Here is a 7,831-nt window from a genome sequence, read left to right on the forward strand (position 1 = left end):
TTCTTGTTTATATTTTGCTTTATTTGAAGTGATCCTTAAATGGATAGTGTCATGAATGCAGATCTGGATTGCCCATTTAGCTTTCGAACCTACTCCCCATAGACAAGCTGCCCAAGTGTTACAGTGCATGAAAACTTGACAGAAATCTATGGATATGATGTATAGAAAGGGTTTTGTTTATCTGGTAAGTAGACAGAAATATGATATTCATTAACATTCGCATGCACTTTAATCAATCTACCATTAGCTGCATAAGATTCATGAAAGGCGATGGAGCCAAATAAATAACCAAAGAAGAGAGATAGAGACCCCTAAGCTTGCCAAAAAGATCACAAAGATCTTTTTTATCACAAAGGTCTTTACTCATTTGTGATTTGTGTTCATCATGATTCATGAATGATTTATTGATTTATGGCAAGTTTTATTTTCATCTTTTATAAACCTTTTTAGTCATGTTTGTTGTTCTAATCATACTTTACCCGGAAAATGCCCCATATGAAATAGAGGACTATTCTGATTTTTCAAAATTAGTGGGCACCTTAGAAGGGGTTCACTCTTTTCTAAACCACAAAATATTGTTTTTTATTTTTTCGCTTTTGTTAAACCACAAAATATTTTCTAACAAACATTGGCAGAGAACTAGGTTTTAAGATGTTGGTTTATTGCTCTTCATCAGATCCATAATTATCTTGAAAGACATTCCTTCATCAAATGCTGATAATCTACCTTAAAAAAAGGGCCATGCAATCATGTTGAAATCTGAAACCAAGTGAAGACATCCCATGGGTCTCCTGGGATCTCATATTTCAATACTTTATTTTGTGGCATTCGTAAATACGAGCTTGCTGATGCAGGATGATGAAATATTTGAATATAGTGATGGAAACAGAAATAGAAAGGAAAAGGAAAACCCAATTCACTGTTCAAGGTTAGTCGTTCTCACTTTAAATTTCACATTTCACATAGCCTGTTGCTTTTATCCTCCAACTATGGTTTGCAGGTATGCTTTGTGTGCTCTCCAACAAAGGCCAAAATTGAGCCCATCGCCTCAAAAGAAAAGAGAATGAACAGACACTTGGGTGGAACATCAAGTGTCACTAACCCAATTGGGTGATAGAGAATGAACACAATTTTTTGGGTGGAAGACTGATATTAATTAGATCCTCGCTTTCCAACTTGTCCATGTACCAAATGGCCCTTTTGGTTATGCTTTCTTGGGTTAATAAAAAAATTAAGCAAATGATGAAGAACTTTTTGTGGGGCTTGAATGGGGACCAGAAGAAGTATCCCCTAGTAAGTTGGGAAAGGGTTTGCACACCAAAAGGGGAAGGTGGTTTAAGAATTTGTAGAATCAAACTTATGAACCAAGCTCTAATTTCTAAATGGTGGTGATTTTTGGATCAAGGGGATAAATTGTGGAAGCAGGTTCTCATTGTTAAATATGGGGTAGATCTTTTAAACAAGTTTATTGCAAGAGGAAACTCTGGTGGAATGAGGCAGTCTCATGTGTGGAAGTCAATAAATTCCATGAGAACTTTCATGCTCCGTCAAATTAGGTGGAATGTGAAATAGACGACAATATGTTGTTTTGGCATCAGAAATGGGAACAGAGGAGACTCTTAAGTTCGAATTTCCAGATTTGTTTCACAGATGTTCAAATGAGATGGCTAAGGTGAGTGATATTGGATTCATAAATAGTCGTGATGTTATATGAAATATTAATTGTCACTATAAGCGTATCCCCAATGCGGTTTTTAACCAATTAACTGAATTGTTGTAGCGTTTGGTAAATATTCGTCTTTTTTTGGAGGCTAACAATGAAGCAGTTTGGGTACTTCAAAAGAATGGGAATTTTTCAGTAAGATCTACTTATTCTATACTTTTCCATGATCATATTAGATGGACCCAACCTGACCTTAGAGATATTTGGAAATGGAGGATCTTACTTAAAGTTAAAGCTTTCATTTGGGTTATGACGTAAGGAAACGCTTTGACTGTGGACAACCTTTATGTCATTTCTCTTACCACATTTGACAATGGGCTATGTACCATATTAGGGTAAATATGTACCATGCACATTGATAGCTGTTTTCGGAAAAGCAAACTATCTTTCAGGATGAAATGTGTGAATGTGCGAAAGATAATCCCTATGCACTATCGAGTAATGGATTGCAAAAGGTCTCGGTAACCATAGTTTGTCTCTAGGGAAGAACTTGAAATTCATATACTGGGACTACGACCTCTTGCCCATTAACTATACTTTGACGACCCACTAATTATCCCTTGCATGGACTGTGGGTCATGGGCAACGCTGGGTTGGTTTGAGAAAGCATGGGTGTTCCGTGATCCACAGTTGAAGGTGGAACGCCCCAATGCACATTTATTCCTAAACCATATGGATCATTTTCCCTTCAAAGTATTTAATTATGTTTATTTAATAATATATGTTTTTTAGAATTGTTATTTGAATTTTGTCTAAATAGCTGGATATTTTTATTTATCAAATTTGGATATATAAAAACATAGATATTGATTTTATATTGATTTAAATATTCAAATATGATTTTATGCATTTCAAAACATCATAATATTTATTTGATATTTTTATATTGTATGGGAGGCACGACAATATAAATGGGCCCACCATGACAATTTGGGTGGGGCCCATTATGTGCCATCTAGGATGGCATGCCCCACCTTGAGGGCTTTCCAATTTTGTGGCGCTCAAGCTCTAAAGCTTAAGGAAAAAGAAAGTGATGTTTTAGAAAACTTAAGCTTTGAGGAAATTTTGAATAAACTTTGGTATGTAAGAAAATGCTTATATATAAAACAATAAAGGATAATATTATCATATATTAATTTTTTATTTGAATTAATTGATGTGAAAAATGGTTTAGGAAGTGTGGGATAATGGTTCTAGGACATTCCATATGATATTGACGGCCTACTTATGGAATGGACATTTCATATCTCTCACCCCGTAAGTCACCCAAGGTCAATTATGCATATTTAATTTCACACGAAGAGGCAAGCCATGGAAAACTATAATAAACCTTAAAACCCCTTAAAGCACAATAAAAAATGAATGGACCTTACCCAATATTTTTTACATCATATCTCTCACATCTAAAAAATCTTCCTCCTCTCTCTCCCATAGAAAAAGGAAGGGGCATGCCCCTAGCAAGAGTTGTCTCTCTCTCTATAGTTTGTAAAAAAAGGAGTACATACCATCTCTTGAGAGTCTCTCTCTCTTGACCAAAGTAGGGGCACTCACACATAAAAAGCTCTCTCTTTGTTGAAAAGTTTCACTCTCTCTCCCTAGTGCAAACTAAGGGACATGCCTTACTCTCTTGATCGCTTGGAGTTCTCTCATCTCTCCTATCTCTCATCTTGTGTTGGGGCTAAGATTTAGAATGTAGTAAAAGAGATTATATTTCTCTTGACTATGTTATCAATGAGGTTCACTTATATTTGAGTTTTGTGATTGAAAAGGGGGTTCATGTTCCATTGGTTTGGCTTAACCTAAACTTGCTTTTCTAGTTGAAATTGAAAGTTGATCATTGATTCCGTGCCATTATAAGATAGTGACTTGGTGTGTAGTGTAAGAAGCTTAGTTGAGATAATCTCCGATATTCTTTTTTATTTTTTGGATATTTTTTATTGTGTTTTTTATTCCCAAGCATAAGTTGTGTATTTTCTTTATTACTGAAAGAAATGTTTTGAATGGATTCAAGTTCTTGAGATTCTAGTTGTATTATTATTTTTATTTTATTTGAAGTTGCTTTACTGTAAATGGACTACTTGTAAGTGATCTAAGCAGGGAAGAAAAAGAAAAAGAATTGACAAAAAAATAAAAATAAAAAAATAAAAAAATAAAATAAAATAATATATATATATATATATATATATATATATATATATATATATATAGAAATATCATGTTAGCTCAATGGCGTACTGCTACAGTAAACGCCAATGGCCCAGATTGAATTTAGGCCGATCTGACGATCCTGAATGTCAGATAGTGTTTGAATTTTAATTTTGTTTCTACAAATTGGAATGAATTGAAATTTGGAGTGTGTGTATATAAAAAATAGGTGAATTTTTAAAAAATATATAAAAAATATTTTGCATGAAAAATTTAATCAAAATACCCCTGTAAAATTTTAGGGGTATTTTGGTCAATTTTGTTTTACGGATTATTGTTTTTATATTTTTATTAGGTGCGTCTTGATGAAAAGAATACACACGTAAAATATTAAGTGATTTGGATTTATAGAAAAAAAATTAAAATTCAAACACAAAAAGATATCGTGACCGTCAGATTGGCCTAGATTCAATCTGGACCATTGACGTTTACTGTAGCGATCAGCTAGTGGGAATACTGAATCCACTATATATATATATATATATATATATATATATATATATATATATATATATATATATATATATATATATATATATATATATATATATATATATATATATATATATATATATATATATATATATATATATATATATATATATATTCAATACTAAGGTTCGATGTCTTTAAGTACAGTGGATATATTCGAAGCGAAGAGACCCCATGTCTGTATATGTCGAATCGGGCGTGCCTTTTCATTTGGGATACCCAAAATGAACTATGTTCTGTTCTTAATAAAAAGTGTTTTGATTGTAAAACATGAAATATATAATAATTTTTTTAATATGAAAATAAAATTGGATTTATCAGTAAATATACCTTTCGTGTTTTTGAGAAAGGTAATGCACGTGCACGATTCTCCAACCAAGAAATGAAACAAAAAAAGAAATCCATCATTAGATTTTAATATAAAAAAAGAAAACCACAATACTTTGAAATATCGAACTCCAATTAATATTTTAGCAAATTCTATTAAAAATCACGTAAAAAAAAAACTTAGTAAAATACGAAGTCACAAATACAACGATATTCAATTATCGACTTTGTCCGTGTAAAATTTTAATAAGGGAGATTTTAGTGTCTACATCATCTAGACCTTCAAGAACTTCCCAATGCTTCATACTAGAAAGGAAAGAAAATGGAGAATTATGATTGTATTTGTTGGAAATTGTGGTGTGAAATAGGAGAGAAAATAAAATGGTTTTACAAACTCTTTTGGAGGGTTCTTTCACAAGACAATATTTGTTTCTTACTAATAAATATCAATGTGTACCTAAGTTTCTCAGACATATATGTCATCCAGATATAAAAAAATAAAATGTTAAAAACTAGTGTGCCTGCACAAATGCACGAGTATATCAAGACCTACCTAGAGATAAACCCAAAAAATGACCCCAAAGGCGGTACCAAACCTTTTATAAGCCCTGGATAAACTTGATGAAGTCGATTTTAGACATGATAAACCCAAAAAAATTGACTAAAATACCCTTCTCCCAGTTTGATTAGCGGTAAGATTAATTCCATAAATATCAACCTTACCCCTAGGCCAGGCCCATAAATATCCCTTCGGATTAACCACAAAATATAAGGAAAACGTTAAAAAATCCTTAAAAAAAAAAACCTGAAAATTATAAAATAGCAAAGAATTCTTTAGAAAGTCATAGAAATTAGGAAAAAGCATAGAACATCCTAAAAAGATTTTGAAAAAATCCAAAATATATTAGAAGTTCCTAGGAAAACCAAAAAACCAAACCTTAGAAAACAATTATCTACCTTTAAATCTTTAGGGAAACTCTTGATCTAGGAGCCCTGATACTTTTTTCAGCCCTGGAACTTCAAATCCGTGATATTTCAACCAATTTACAACAATTTTTAGCAATAAAGAACATTCAACAAAAGGAGGTGGTGGCGAATAAGGGCTTGATCCAAGCTCCGAAACTCCGGTTTTTAGGTCTTTTGAGGTAAATATTTTTTTAATTAGTTATTTCTCTTATTTTAGTTTATTAGCATACTTTTGTTTTAGGAATTTTACTTGAAATTTAAGCATTTTAAAGATCTAGTAGTTAGAACCTACAGCCCTAAGTCTAGAAAAGTTAAGATCTGCTAGACTTGTTCTAGATCTATAATTTGAGCAGCCTCACTTTTCTATCGATCCCTTCATTTTTTTAACCCATTTTGTAAGGATTTAAGCTGATCTTACATCAAATACGTGCATAAACAACATGATTTACCTTTGTTTTAGAGATGAAGTTCACACAAAGTTCAAAAACATGATAGGTTAGTGTGGAAAAATCGGAGTAAAAAAATCAGATACATTTATAATATTAGAAATTTTGAAATTTTAAAAAATAAAAATTATGTCAAAGCCATCAATTACTAATTCATCTATAAAACTTTACAAGACTAATATAATTAAGTCAATTAATTTAGATGTCTCGTGACTCTCATTCAATTATCCAATATTAAATAGATAATTAACTAATATATACCAAAAAAATGTACCATATAAATCTACCTCTTAAATACTTTAAGAAACATCACACCTACTTATAACATACAAAAACAAATATACTATATAAATTTATTTATTAAAATACTTTAATTATGGTATAGTGACAAGTATGCCATATGAATTTATTCATTAAATACTTAAACATCACACCTACTTAGCAAGTACAGAAAAAAAATACACGATTTCTGTTTTCTCATTACAATGATTTAACTATGGTATGGTGATTATGGTCACTCCATAACTATAGTTAAGGTTTTATAAATTTTTTTAATTGAAAAAGAGGCTTATAGAAATTTGGGTTTACATCTTTGTTTACGGTTTAGAGAGAGAAGAAGGCTCGTAGAAATTTGGGTTTCACCATCTGTGTTTACAGTTTAGAGAGAAGAAGAAGGAAGAGAAGAGAGAAGAAAGAAGGTAGAAGGAAGAGGGAAAAAAAGAAAATAGGGCTGGGCTCATAGCCATTAGGATTTATAGAGAGAAGAACAAGGAAGAAGAAAAAGTTTATGGGTTTCACAAACCCTAATGGAAGAGGCCTTGATTTTTAGAGAGAGAAAAGGAAGATGAGATGCTGATTTGGGATAATTTGAAGAGGGTTTTCTCTCTGATTTGGCATAATTTGAAGAGGGTTTTTTATTTTCTTGGCAAAACATGATAGGAGGGCTTTTCATTTTCTTGAAAAGACAGCAAGCAGAGCTGAAGGATTAAGTTTGGGGAACTAATCCTATATGTACAATTGTTTGCTCCTGTGAATATACAGTTTACACAATCAAAAATAAAATATTGATTACTTGGTCCTGTAGTCACACTCTCTGCTTCTCATTCCTCAGTAAAAGACAATGTTTTGAGCTCTAATTTGTGCCATAAACAATATTTTCATAAAAACAATTATCACAAATAATCACAGAAATATACATGTATATGATTTTTTTACAAAATGATTTACTTTACAAAATGATTTGCTATAAACAGTATTTCATTTACACAATGATTTTCCAGATTAACAACTGATATTTACATCTATTTGTTTAAGTTTTTTAAAAAAATTCATACCATCAATTTGCAACTGTAGTTTTGAAGAACACAGTGGGGATAAAAGTTTCTATTTTAGGGTTTTTTTTAAATAATTTTTTTTCAAAAGCATGAAAGTAGCAACGGTTGCAATACACAAAATAGGAAAAAAAAACTTTTTTTAAAAAAATATAGGTAAAAAGGGATACGATTTTTTTGCCTGATTTAAATCGTATTATGAAAAAAGTGTTTTAAACGGTTTTATGAAAACGACGCTATTTTTTCCGAACTTTTCAAAAAGTCGCCATTTAAAACTAACCGTTTCCATTAAAACGCCAACTTTTTGAAAAAATCACCGATTTTTTAACTAAGGTTTGGAT

General features: G+C 31.4%; 1 long non-coding RNA gene across 1 annotated transcript; it reads left to right on the forward strand.

Moving 5' to 3' along the window:
- The first annotated feature begins 47 nt into the window (after positions 1 to 47).
- LOC148782257 (uncharacterized) lies at positions 48 to 1,729 on the forward strand. The gene is made up of 3 exons (XR_016054122.1): positions 48 to 184; positions 855 to 928; positions 1,001 to 1,729. It is a non-coding gene; the product is annotated as an uncharacterized LOC148782257 (long non-coding RNA).
- The last annotated feature ends 6,102 nt before the right edge of the window (positions 1,730 to 7,831 follow it).

Source organism: Amborella trichopoda, chromosome 4, assembly GCF_054954075.1.
Source record: "Amborella trichopoda isolate Santa Cruz 75 chromosome 4, AtrichopodaSantaCruz75HAP2 v2.0, whole genome shotgun sequence".
Taxonomy (NCBI): domain Eukaryota; kingdom Viridiplantae; phylum Streptophyta; class Magnoliopsida; order Amborellales; family Amborellaceae; genus Amborella; species Amborella trichopoda.